This window comes from Podarcis pityusensis, assembly GCF_964106645.2.
Source record: "Podarcis pityusensis genome assembly, chromosome: 13".
Classification (NCBI taxonomy): Eukaryota; Metazoa; Chordata; class Lepidosauria; order Squamata; family Lacertidae; genus Podarcis; species Podarcis pityusensis.
Window position 1 is genome coordinate 23,560,008 of NC_138038.1, and position 14,297 is coordinate 23,574,304.

Here is a 14,297-nt window from a genome sequence, read left to right on the forward strand (position 1 = left end):
CCAGGTCCAAGTACCACACTCTTAACCGCTACGCTCTATATTTAGCATTTATGGAGCTCACTTCAAGTGTTCAAAGAGCCCAACATATTTTCTCTCAGTTTCTCAACAAGTTAGGTCAGCGTTATTATTTCTGAAAGCTAGATGGTCGAGGTGAAATCTGGACCGGAGATTTCCCAGGAGCTAAGCAAACAGGCTTGTGCCCCTGGTCCTTACCCAAAAAGACATAAAATGTTCCAAGTGTGTGTGTATTTAACTCTTTTTACCTCACACTTCAGAATAACGGCGCAAAATTCGGTGAGGTAACAAACCTCGTCTTGTTTTCAAAGAGAGGCCGCGTTAGGTGGGCAGCCCATACCAAAGCTTCTCTGTAGAGGGAAAACACAGGCAGGTCTTAGGGCATGGCTTGAGGGCAAATGATACAGCTGCCTTGCTGAAGCTAAGCAAATTTTGAGCCTGTGCCTGGATGGGAGACAACTGAGGAGCCCCACGTATGCCGCCTTGAGTTCCATGAAAGAAGAGAAAAGGGAGGGGGCAGGGTTTTCTGTGCCTAATTCTAGTTCAGAATACCTGTGGATATAGCCTGGTATAGTCCACTCTGACTGGCAGCAGCCTTCCAGGGCACCTGTTTCCCCCTTTTTAACTGGAAATGCCAGGGATTCAACCTGACACCTTGTAAAGGCCAAGCAGATGCACTACCGAGGAAGCCACAATCCTTCCTCCCCAGGAATATATATATATAGTCTCTGTACCATTCACATTCCCCACACGGAGAATCTCACAAGAGGATGCCAGCCAGAGTTCTCCCGAGTTCAGATTTCTAAAGACGTCTTTCTCCTCTGTGGCAGTTAAAGTCAGCCTGGAAAGGGAAGGCGGACCTCGTCCTGGTAACATTCCCACGAAGTCTGGGTCCCGTGGTGGGTATTACTGCCCATTGGGACTGGTAAGCTGGAAGGCAGGGAGACCAGCAGTAGACACAGCCCAGGCATGGGCAAACTCCGGCCCTCCACATGTTTGGGACTACAACTCCCATCATCCCTGACCACTGGTCCTGTTAGCTAGAGATGGTGGGAATTGTAGTCCCAAACATCTGGAGGGCCGGAGTTTGCCTATGCCTGACATAGCCAATGTCAAGCACAGCCACCCACTGACTGCAGGTAGGAAGACAGGCAGGTGAGGGCCAGCTGAGAAGTTGGGGGGGGCAATGCCCTCATGGAACAGCCTCCATTGTGCAGCTGTATGTTGTTGCAACAGCCCACTGTGGAAACAGGCAGAGGAACATGGTAAATGCAGGACATAATAGAAGCTTGTGGGATTTTTTGGGGGTGGGAGAGATTCATGGAGGCCACATGCTGGAAGTCCTGGGGTAGGGCAGAACCATATGGGGAAAGCAGGGGGAAATATTCTGCTGTGACACTCTTAAAAAATGTTTTTAAAGGAGGTGGTAATGAAGTATAATGAACCACCTGGTTCACAAAAGCCTGTGACTGGGTTAGAGGATGTGCAGCGGACAGTCACAAAAGAGCTAGCATGCAAAGGGCTTTTTAAAAAGCTGAGAATTCTGAGATCATTTTAAAGTCTGTTCTGATATTTTGTTCCATCAGATATTCCTTCCTAAATTGGCAGTTGGGGGAGGGGAGGAAATCTCAGCTGCCCAATGTAGGTTTTTTCAGATTTTAAAAATTTATTTTAAATCTATTAATGAATTTATAACCCACGCTTCGATAAAAAAATGTGGCAGGCTGGAGCATATTTACCGTATTTTATTGTTGCAGTCAGAAAGCTCTCCAAGGAGCTCAAGGGGACACACGAGGGTCCCTCATTTAATTCCCATAACAACCCTGTGAGGTAGGTTAGGCTGAGAGGCGGTGATTGACCCAAGGTCACCCAGTGAGTTCCATGACTCTGTGGGGATTTGAACCCTGGTCTCCCAGGTCCTAGTCCAATACTAACAATTACACTACTCCAGATTGAGTGATGCCAGGCTAAGAAACAGGGGCAGTGGTTGCCGCTGGTCTGTGGTCCTTCCAGGCTCTGACTTTGAGTAAATACAGGATAGGAATAAAGTGTCACAGATATAGAGAATGTAAGGGAGCAATTGATAGGACATTGTGTGTGTGTACACACAGGAGACATATACAAGCACACATATAAATACATATACACACACACACACACACACACACACACACATCCTATCTTATATACATAAACATATATATAAATATTTTTCTTTCATAGAAAAGTCTTGATTCCTGTTCTCTTTCTCTCTCTGCAGCATCAAAAAATCTGAAAAACCCAGCCTGTGTGTGGTTGTATCCAAACCCAAGGAATTACTAATTACTGTATAGAATATATGCAAAAAGTCCAGAGTTACAAGAACAGGGAGGAGTTTTAAGATGCTATTAAGAGTTCATAGTAGCACTAATGATTATTGGCTCAAATAAATCACATTTGGGACTGAGCCAACACCTCAACCTCTTGCTTTTCAGAGTAACACAGGGGAGAAAAGAAAAAGAGAGAGGCCAAAATACATAAAAAAAACCCCACAGGATTGTAGAGAAACAATGTGTGTGTGTGGCATTTTGAATACTTGTAAAAAAGCGCAACATAAGGCAATTATACAATTACTTCCTCCAGTACAGCAGTTTTTTGCAGTGATGATCTCATTTTGGCTAGCCTCCTGCTCCTGTCAAATTACAAATTAAAATGAGCAGAGGTGACAAGATAGGAAGATACAGGATCACTTGGCACGTATTCAAGTGACAAAATGCCCTTAACACATCCGCATTCGTAAAACGGCAGCATTGCTTGGAAAATTATTTGACAGGTCATGGTTTCGGTAAGTGTCCTCTGGTTTCAATTTATGCAGGTAACTGACTTAAAAAGAGCTGCTATTCTCAAACGCTCGTGAAAGGCCACATTTTGCATTTGTGGGTCTGGAGTGACAAAATAATTCTTGCCTAATTTGCAAGTATCAGCCACAGAGTAAATTGCTTGCATCTGTTCTGGACAGAAGCCATAGTCAACCCCCATAAACTAATTAATCTGCTGAATTGCAAAAAAAGATGCTGTGCAAATAACAAGTAACTTCATTTGTTTGTTTGTATTAAGATGCCAACAGATTTTGGCTGGCCTTGGCTGTTTAACAAGATATATTATTTCAGTTACCCATAATGTATTTGCTTTAAAAGTTTGCCTGGCTTTATCTGTGCTTTAATAATTATTTTATGTGTGTTTGTTTTTTAATTGTTTTGCAGATTTTAGCTGGGTTAGCTACATTTTATTTGTACACCACTTTGGGGAGCTCTTAGATTAAGCGGCTTATAAATCTTCTAAATAAATACAGTTGACTCAAAAGTTGCGTGATCACAGTTTTATGCACTTGGCAGCTGGCCAGCATACCCATCACACAAATTACCGTATTTTTTGCTCTATAAGACTCACCTTTCCCTCCTAAAAAGTAAGGGGAAATGTGTGTGCGTCTTATGGAGCGAATGCAGGCTGCGCAGCTATCCCAGAAGCCAGAACAGCAAGAGGGATCGCTGCTTTCACTGCATAGCGATCCCTCTTGCTGTTCTGGCTTCTGAGATTCAGAATATTTTTTTTCTTGTTCTCCTCCTCCAAAAACTAGGTGCGTCTTGTGGTCTGGTGCGTCTTATAGAGCGAAAAATACGGTGAACACATGCAAGGTGTTTACCAGGCCCTGGAAAGGTCTTGTGTAAACTCTGGAGGCCTTTGTGACATCTCACAAAGGCCTCCAGGTGAGTGTCTCCCAGAGCCTGGTAAGCAAGGCAGAGTGCTTAAAAGCTCTTTTTGCTGGGTTTTGCTGCTGTTTGTTTATCTTACTGCATTTCTATCCCACCTTTCCTCCAAAGAGTTCTAGGTGGCATACATCGTTTGTTGAGCTTTTTTGGCAAACAAACAAACAAGTTTTTGCCCTATTTTTTAAGGAAAATAGCAAAAAAACGACACTGCCAACACAGGTTGCCATATGTCTGGATTTTCCCGAGCATTTTTAGTGATTTCCACCCAGACACTGCTTTCGACTGCAGTATTCTGGATAAGTCCGGGATATTCTGGACGTATGGCAACCCTAAGTTTTCATCCTCTTCATTTAAACTGCACAACAACCTTGTGAGGTAGGTTAGACTAAAAGGGTGTGTTTGCCCAAAGTTCCCCAGTGAGCTTCATAGCTGAGAGGAGGTTCAAACCCTGGTCTCCCAAGTCTTAGTCAGACACTCTCACCATTACACCAAACAGATGCTCCTCCACGCGTACCTCCTAGGAAGTAAACAAACTAGCACATCCATTTTTCAGTTCTAGTTTTCTAGTTACGGAATTAAAATATTTCCATTTAAATAAATTTTATTGTATATAGCCAAAGGCCTTTATAATGGACGACAGGTTGTCCAGAATTAAAATGAGATAGCTTTTTAAAAAAAAGTAATTCCCCACCAGCTCTTTGCTGTGGTGCGATTCACGCCAGCACCTCATTCCGTCACATCTGCAGAACAGACGGACTTTTGGCAAACCTTCCACATTTACCAAGTCACGTTTACTTTCACCCACATTCAAAAAGCCCCCTCAGAGCACGAAATGAAACAAAACTCACAGGACACGCCACACCCCCCCCCAACAACACTGTACCTTTACAGTCTTGACCGGTAAGCACAGGATGAATTCTCAATCTCTGTTCTCATTCGCCCCCAAAGCCAGCCTCCAGCAACTCCCTTGGAAAGCAGGAAAGGGGCTTACGGGAAACACAGGAGGCAGACTCTGCTGGGAACTGCCCCAGAGACAAGGAAGTTGCCTTCGGATTTGTTCCACGCACAGGTCATTTGGAAGCTAGCTATGAAGCCCGGGAGGAAAGAACTGTTATTTGTCTGTCCCGATCTTTCAGTTTCCTGAGGGTCAAGAATCATTTGAAATAAGTCGTCGGCAGGCAAGGGAGAGGGTAGACATTTCAGTCTCAAAGAACCACCACCACCATGGCACAATTCAGAGCTGTCTTCTTTTTTCAAACCATGAATGGAAAGTGAAAGAAGCCAGCAGTCTGCACAGTGGATCAGGAAATGCTTTTGATTCCCCATTGCAAACAGCAGACTCATCATGCTTGCACAAAAGCCAAGCTGGGCCGAGAGAAAGATTTTAAAGCAGCAGGATTTCCCCAGCCGGCTGAGGCTGAGGCTGATGCGATTTGTAGTGCAAAGTACTGGGAGGTTGGGGAAAGGCTGGTGGCACATAGCCAATCCATAATATAAATTCTCCGAGTGGCTCACAAAACAAATACAACTATTAAAATACTGTATCAAACAAAAACTATTAAAATCTAAAAGCGCAGTTAAGACACTTGACTTGCCATGTTTTGTTTTTTGTTTTAAAATATATGCATGAAATTTGTGCCTTGTCTGGTTTGGATGTAACACAGCAAGAACATGCACATAGGTACAGGTGCCTAGGGAAAAAGCTGACTGCTTCACTCCTCCCCCGGTTCTGATGCTGTCAGGCTACCCAGAGCAAAGCCGTGATTTGGCTCAGAGCTCTATGTGAACCCAAGTGGCTCCAAGGTTTGTACTTAGTTAACTGCCCATGGTCTGTTTAGTCCAGCCAGGTAGTTCAGCGGCAGGATTGTGGGGTGGAAGGTAGTGAAGTGGCTGCAATTGTTCACTAAGCTATGGTTTGGGCTTAGCATTACAGTTATACCTTGGATCCCAAATGCCTTGCGAGTCGAATGTTTTGGCTCCTGAACGCTACAAACCCGGAAGTGAGTGTTCCAGTTTGCAAATGTTCTTTGGAACCCAATATCCGACGGGGCTTCCAATTGGCTGCAAGAGCCGCGTCTTGGTTTCTGAATGTTCTGGAAGTCAAAGAGACTTCTGGAACCGATTCCGTTCAACTTCCAAGGTACCACTGTATAAGCAAACGAGGCCAGTGAGCTAGAAGGTGTCCATAAAGATGGGGTCCCCAAGAGAAACACCACTTCTAACAGTGGTTACAGGCCCTGTGAAATTTCTGCACACGGTTGTTAATAATCTGAATCTGCAGGGATCTCATCTGTCAACTTGCCCCAAGCTTTCTTCATGCGGTAGAAGGAGCAGGATGAGGCAGGGTGCTGATAAATGTCCTCTGAGATACAATAGGCTGTTCGATAAGATGGGCCATTGGCCTGCTGCAGCAGGACTCTTCATAGGCTTAAAACAGAGAGAGAGAGAGAGAGAGAGAGAGAGAGAGAGAGAGAGAGAGGCAGAACAGAAACCAGATACACCAAGAAACAATTGAAAGCACTTCTGCACGTGGAGGAAGATAATGCAGCTTTGAATGCACTGGCCACTTCTCACTTTGAGAAACGTTTCCTGTGCACATGGCTAGGGAACCACTAAAAGCAAAGTGCTGGGAGAGACACAACAAGCAAAGAAAACTCAAAGCATTTGTTTCGAAATAAAGACAGCCACTGAACTTTCTGCCTCTCCTAGTTGAATGACACTTCTCTACTCATTTGAAGGGATGGACTCTGGGATTCTCGCCGTTTCTGTGAGAAACATTATGACACACCTTTCTAAGCACCCTGGGAAACTCAGAATGCAAACTAAATACTAACATATTGTCAAAGAAGATGCTACAGACCTGGATATCTATTCTGGAGAAGCCAACACTTGAGGGGTGTGGTGGCTGCAGCGTGAAATCCCTTCAGGTAATGAAGGAGTGCTATGACAAAGCCTTGTTCTCTCTGCCCCAAAGGGCAGGATTAGATTTTGGATGAACATTAATAGGTTCTTCATGATAAGATCAGTTTGATGCTGGAAACTGTTGCCTGGCAGGTGGGCTGGCGCTCTCTCTCTCTCTCTGGAGATATTATCATAAATATTACAAATATTACATTTTATTACCCACCTTTCACCCTAAGGTGCCAGGCCAAGGTACAACAATTAAAATGCAATACTGATGTTAAAACACAGTATTGCACAACATTGAGATCCAGCATTGAGGGCCTTCTGGCGGTTCCCTCTTTGCGAGAAGTGAGGTTACAGGGAACCAGACAGAGGGCCTTCTTGGTAGTGGCGCCCGTCCTGTGGAACGCTCTCCCATCAGATGTGATGGAAATAAGCAGCTATCTTATCTTTAAAAGACATCTGAAGGCAGCCCTGCTTAGGGAAGTTTTTAATATTTAATGTTGTATTGTTTTAACACTCAATTGGGAGCCGCCCAGAGTGGCTGGGGAAACTCAGCCAGATGGGTGGGGTATTATTATTATTATTATTATTATTATTATTATTATTAAAAGCAGTTCAAAACCACCAACAATCGCAGAAACAAGCTGGGTCCTAAAAATAAGACATAAAAGGGTAAAGGTAAAGGACCCCTGACAGTTAAGTCCAGTTGCGAATGACTCTTGGGTTGGGGTGCTCATCTCGCTTTACTGGCCGAGGGAGCCGACGTCTGTCCGCAGACAGTTTTTCCAGGTCATCTGGCCAGCATGACTAAGCCACTTCTGGCGAAACCAGAGCAGCGCACGGAAAAGCCGTTTACCTTCCTGCCGGAGTGGTACCTATTTATCTACTTGAACTTTGACGTGCTTTCGAACTGCTAGGTTGGCAGGAGCTGGGACCGAGCAACGGGAGCTCACCCTGTCGCAGGGATTCAAACCGCCGATCTTCCGATCGGCAATCCCCAGGCTCAGTGGTTTAGACCACAGCACCATCCACGTCCCAAAAAATAAGACATCAAGTGTCAAAAGCCACAGTGAAGAGGCATGTCTTCAGCATTCGCCAAAAGCTCCATGTTGAAGGTGCCAGACACACCTCTGTGGGGAAGGAAGTTCTACAGATGAGGAGCTGCCACAGAAAATGTCCTCTCCTGGCCTGTCAGCCTGAGATCTTCAATCAGCGGCTGGGCAGTCACCTATTCATAGAATAAGAGAACTGTATGATTGGAAGGTACCCATAGATTTACCAAGCCCAACACCCTGTGATGCAGGAATCCTGCCCACAGTTGTCCCTGGGTGGGCTCAAACCACCAACCTTCTGGTTAAGAGCCAAGCATACTGACCAACTGTGCCACCTGAGATATGGGGCTCTCTAGCTCTGAATGTCCTGCATGGTGCAGGGTGTGTGTGGGCTACAAGGCACTCTTCAACTCTACAAGTTAGGTAGAATAAAGCAGTGCATGGAATGCAGGGGCCAGGGAGGTGCCGAGTGCAAAAGCACTTCGCCTGCTGAAAACCCTCCGATGCTGCCATTAAGAAGCAGAGGTTCTCCTGTTAATTAGAGCTTAATTTGGACTAAAGTACAGGCACGTGCTAGAAGAGATAAGATCACAAACGGTGGAACAAACCAACTGCAAGGATTTAAGGTTTGAACTTGAGATAAGACTTCATTTGGTGCAAAAGACTGGGGGGGGGGAGCCTACAGTTTATTTAAAGTTTTCTTTTCCACATTTATGATTCAGCAACCCTCCTCTGAACGTTAGTTCAAATTACTGTATATTTGTTCAAGCGAGGATGGAAGAAACAGGATTATAAACATGGAATATAACATTAAACAGAACTGTGTGTGTAAAAGGGGGGGGGGGAGGGAGGGAAGCTCTATTTTGCAAAAGGTTTACGATGGAAACTTAGAGCTGACTCTTCCCCATCCTTTATTATTTACGAAATGAATAATGCTAAGAGGACATAGAATTTAATTTTATTGGAAGTGTAATTGCTCATATATCTTCAGCAGGAAGGAAGGATGGAAGGAGTCTGTGAACTGCCAAGTAGCTGCTAAGGTTCTTTATTGAATCATCTGCAGTTCGACAGACCGCTCTTCTTCCCAGGCTGAGAAGGAAAATGGTGACAACAGTTTTATTTACTGGGACAGAGTGACTTTTGCAGATGTTGTTAAAGTTCTCGGTATGAAACAACGACGCATGGGACAGAGCGATGGAGAAATTACTGAAACGACAATTGGATATCAGCTCTGCCAAAGGCATGACGGATAACAGCAACAACCAGGAGAAAGAAAGACATAACATCTTACAAGGACAGGAAGAAACACCATGGACAAAATAATTGCCACACACAGGAAGAACAAGGCTATAGTTTGAGTTCCTCACTTGCAGTTTTATAAATCATTTAATGTGCCAACACGAATAAAAGTTATTAATATTGCCGTTGTTGTATAAGGGATTTTTATTGTGACCAGAATGTAATTTAACCTGATAAGATTTTGGAACGCCGAAATAAAGAAAATTATCAAACCATCAAATCTAGCACGCGGAGAGCCACTTTAACTAAATTATATACCGGTAATTCAGTATTTTAATTATTTGTATTAATAATTGTATTAAAATTGCTATTGTTATAATGAGGCTATTATTGGACTGTAATTGAAAACTAATAAAAATGTATTACAAAACAAAAATCATACAGCACTAAAACAGACAATAAAATTTGTGATATTACTATGCAAAAAATACAAAAAAACAGTTGGGGGTAGGTAAGGGATGGGGCTATGGACTCCCTGGATGCATTCTATGGGTCCTCGGACCCCTAATAAGGAACCACTGGTCTAAGATAAATTTAATTATTGTAAAGATATGTTATTTTGCTGGATTTTATACATGTGCATTTTAAAAAAGACAAAACAGCATGGGATTAAAACTTAAGATGCAGAAGTATGTCCTGAACATAGGCGCAAAATTTCATTTCAATACCTGTTTGCAGGATTATCACAAGACATATGGAGCAAAAGCTTTTGGTTTAACTAAGGGCCTCACTTTACTACAACATATATGCCTCTGACAAAGGACTCATCAGAAATCCCGACTTCCAAGCAGGACCAGTTCTTAACAGCTGGCAGACTGTGTCAGACTATTAAAAGCCAGATTTGACACAATGAGTGTAGTCCCCCCACCCCCAGTCGAATAAATGCTCCCATTTCCATTTATTTTGGGGAAAGAATTAAAATGAAAGCAAATTTTTTTTGCGTGTGTGACCTTTAACAAGTTTCATTTGTTCCACGTAGCCAAGGGCTTTGTGCTGGATCATGATGGATTATTACGCTTACAGAATAGCTGTTCTGATCTTTATAACCAAGCTCCTGTATAAGATGTCTCTTCTTTCGCACCTTGCTTCTATAAACACAGGCCAGAGACAAACACTGCACTGTGGTTTTGACATTGGAGACGCCAGCTGGGAGAACAGCAGCAGCAGCAGGAGTCAGCCAGGAATCATAAAACTGACTTACTGCAAACCAGAGGGGGGTGGGGAAGCGGGGGAGAAAGAGACAGAGAAAGAATACTGGTTCTCAGCAAACACCTCACAGTCAACATCATGGAAGTCAGGGCACTGGAACATCAATATCAGACCCTCCAAGTGTCCCTTTTTTCCGGGGACAGTCCCAGATTTACAGAAGCCGACCTGGTTTTTTATTTGATCCTGGAATGTTCCACTTTTCCTTAGGACGTTCCTATTTTCATAGGAGAAATGTTGGAGGGTATGCGACCCCTAAGTCAAGGAGATAAGTAACTATACAACCTATTTACAAGACATCTGAAGGCAGCCCTGTATAGGGAAGTTTTAAAACATTTATATATATGTTGGAAGTCGCGCAGAGTGGCTGGGGCAACCCAGTCAGATGGGTGGGGTATAAATAATAAATTATTACTATTATTATTATGGAATAGGGTGTCTGTATTTTCATTGGGAAAATGTTGGGGGGTATACAACATTACTGCATCTTTTAAGTGCCCAGTTCAGTTGAAAACAGCAGGACATTATTCCTGCTTCTTTGAAAGATCTTAGTCTATGCTGCTACTCTTCACTTCCATTTCCCTGTGGTTATCCTGGAGGACAGGAGCAGAAATATGTCCCAATGCCTAAACCAGGGACAGTGGCCCTCCAGGGTCTGTTGGACTACAACTCCCATCAGCCCCAGCTAGCATGGTCAACGGTCCAGGATGATGATAGAGCTTGGAGCCAACCGACTTCTTAAAAACTACAGGTTCCCCAGCCCTTGTTAAGAAAGCAAGCACCTTGCCGTAGGCAGGAGAAAGTGATCATCGCTTACCCTGCTCCCTCAATTAAATAGCCATTGTAATGTCTATACAATGAATCCCTGGGTCAGATAAACTACAGTGGTACCTCAGGTTACATACGCTTCAGGTTACAGACTCCACTAACCCAGAAATAGTGCTTCAGGTTAAGAACTTTGCTTCAGGACGAGAACAGAAATTGTGCTCCGGCGGCGCGGCGGCAGCAGGAGGCCCCATTAGCTAAAGTGGTGCTTCAGGTTAAGAACAGTTTCAGGTTAAGTACGGACCTCCGGAACGAATTAAGTACTTAACCCGAGGTACCACTGTAATGGGAAAAAACCTGCCTATGCAACCCACAGTCAAAAGAGCAAGCTCCTTCTTCAGCCACTTCCCTAGCCATGCAAGAACCCCACTGAGAAATCTGAATGATCTGGTGAAGGAGCACATTCTTAAATTATTGCCAGAAGCTTCTTAAGGACAATTTGGGAATTTGCAAGTTCCAGCAGGCATCCCAGGCAACCTTGGAAGCAGCCCAGTACCTCCTATCCCCATTGAAACCTGGCAACGCAATCCAGAGCAAAAGCTGAAGTACCTCGAAAGTAGCAAAGGCCTTCCTTCTGAAACAGAAAGGTAAACATCGACTGCGGTTTCAAGGCCTCACTGCCAGATCTTAACCCTTGGACTGGCCAGCTTTGCAGCAGAGCTGTTTTTGCACCATAACGCAACCTCCCCCACACTTGGCCTATTGAGACACTTGTGCAAACAGAAGCTTCCTGTCAGCCTTTTTTCGAAGTTTAGTGGAGGGTTTTTTTGCTACACAACAGCGCCCAATTTAGCAGGCAACAGAACAAGTCAGTGAGAAGGGGAGGTCAACCTCGCAAAACATCACTTCACTACGAAACCAGGTCAGAATCTCCCACAGCCGTTTGGGAGGCTGGCTCCAGTTCTGCTTTGTTTTTAAATCTAATTTTTATGAAGACTCACGTTCAGGGACACTGTGTTTGTATAGCCAGATAAAGAAGTGATGCCGGGGTGGGGTGAGAGAAGAGAGAGATAAAAAGGGGGATTTCCCAATGGATAACTTCCAGCAACAGGGATAACACCCCCACAAAAAAGAGGCATGTGGATGTCAAGCCAGGCCCCAACCCTTCCTTGTTGAATGATAGGAAGAACCAAGAACAATGCACCCTTGATAACACCATATCAGCTAGCTCTGCATAGGTGACAGCTGCCATACTGCCCTAGACCCCCATCTTTTAAAGCAGTATCACAGCACTTTATTTTACTTATTTCATAAAATAAATACACAGCTTGATTAAAACAAAACAAAACCTCAAAGCAGTTTTTTAAAAAGCCTTAAACCATCCTCTGTTCCCCCCCAAAGCATCCTGGGAACTGTAGTTTATAAGAGTGCGAAGAGTTGTCATGAGACACCCCTCCCCCCTCACACACACATTCAGCTCACAGTCTCAGAGAGGTTTAACAATCAATCCTTCTTCCCAGGAAATTCCCGGAATTGACGCTCAACTCTCCTCACAACTTTCAGTCCTCTTACACTTCCCAGGATGCTTGGGCGGGAGGGGGGGCATGACTGTTTAAAGCGGTACAAAACCGCTTTAAATTCATAGTGTAGATGGGACCCTCACTTTCAGCAGCCGTTTTCCTTGTAGTTGAGGTAACAGCATGGGGTTTCCAACCCACCTGCAACAGCCCTACAATTATTCCCCTTTCCGCGTCTCTCCAGACGCTCCCCGCCATTGGGGGAGGGCCCGCAAAGTGTACCTAATAAATACTTCGGGGGCAAGAACCTATATCAGGGGCGCGCGCAGACCCCTCACACTTTTTGGAGGGAGCACGGAGAGCAAACATCTCCCTCCTCCGCCGACAGACCCAACACGTTGAGTTAATCCGAAGTCAAGGAAACAGAACGCGCATTAACATATACACACGCACACCCCCTCCAAGAAAATTATATACATGACGGCAGACTTCCCGGATCCTTCAAGAGGCAACGTTCGCTCCCATGACCCACCACCTCCTTCCAAGGCTCATAGCTGGCAGGATAAAGCAGACCTCCACCAGCACCCCAAGATGAGGCACTTCTCAGCCTCTTCCTTCCCACAACCTGCTCTTTCCTAGCCGCTCTCCGACCCCATCCTGACTAAAGAATTCCTGCCCACTTGGCCCTTGATTCCCCAGGGAAAGCAGTTGTTCCTCGGAGCAGCGCCTCGCCCCCAGCTGTCACCCTTCAAGCGGCGGGTGGAGCGGGCACTCTGCACATGCTTAAGAGGTAGCCTCTACCTGAGCCGCGGCTGAGCCCTCCCGCCCCAAAGCAAGGCTCCGGCACTCCCGGCGGCCCCCGCCCCCGGTGCCTCCCGGCCTACCTTGCAGACCGCCCGGCGCCCCTTGCCCACCGCTGGGACCGATCCGGCCTCTTCCCGTCGCCGCGCTCTTAGCCCTGCCCCAGCTGCTGGCTGCGAGCCTGACCCCGCCCCCTCCCTCTCGCCCGCGCGCCCCGAGTTGCCGACATTCTCCGCCGCCGACCAATCGCCGGCGAGCTCTGCGGGTCCCTTCGCCGGGAGGTGCCTCTGGTAGCCAATCAGCGCGGTCCTCGGCTTTCATTATTCATCCGGCTGTTCCACGCCTGGCTTCCTCCTCCCGCTGCTCTGCTGGAAACCCAGCTGAGTTCCGGGCAGCGCGTGACGTAGCCGCCGCCGCCGCTGCCGCCGCTGTTGTCTTTCTCCTGAGCGGGAGGGAGGCTTCGCTTCAGCCCCAGTGGGCGGGGGAAGGAGCTCTCAGCGGGGATGTTGCAGGGCAGCTTGTAGGGGGGGGGGTTGCTGGGTCACCTCCTTCTAGTGGGCTCAGCCCTCTCGCCTGCCCTGCTCAGCAAAGAGAAGTCGAGCCTGCCTTTCCTCTCCTAGTTCTGACAGAGTGTCTTGACAGGAGGAAGCCACAGCAGCTGCTGTCTCTGCCTACTCCTGCCAGGAAGCACTGGGCGAGTGCCTAGTTGCAAGGAGCCTCCATCGGCTGGTCCTTTGGCCCAGACTCTCCCCTACCTCTTTGCTTGCCTTCTCTCTTGTTGGAGCAGTAGGTAATGGGGCGGGGGAGAGATAGGAGTTACTGGGACCCAGCCCCTCCACTGTGTGTGGCACCCAGAAGGAAATGGCAAGTGAGCAAGAAGGAGGAGGAGGAGGCTGGTGTTTGCATGAGTAGCTGCCACAGCTGGTTCTACCATTGGATAGAGTGAGGTGGTTGCCTTAGGCGGCAGATCCTGGGAGGCAGGAAGT

The 14,297-nt window shown here is 46.1% G+C and overlaps 1 protein-coding gene across 3 annotated transcripts in view; it reads right to left on the minus strand.

Annotated features, from left to right (window-relative positions):
- STAT3 (signal transducer and activator of transcription 3) overlaps positions 1 to 13,517 on the minus strand; it is a gene marked incomplete at its 3' end in the record, with an annotated part of 39,811 nt that extends 26,294 nt beyond the window's left edge. For all 3 annotated transcript variants that reach the window (XM_080979326.1, XM_080979325.1, XM_080979327.1), the window contains exon 1: positions 13,395 to 13,517. The remainder of the gene's footprint in view (positions 1 to 13,394) is intronic.
- Positions 13,518 to 14,297: the final 780 nt, after the last annotated feature.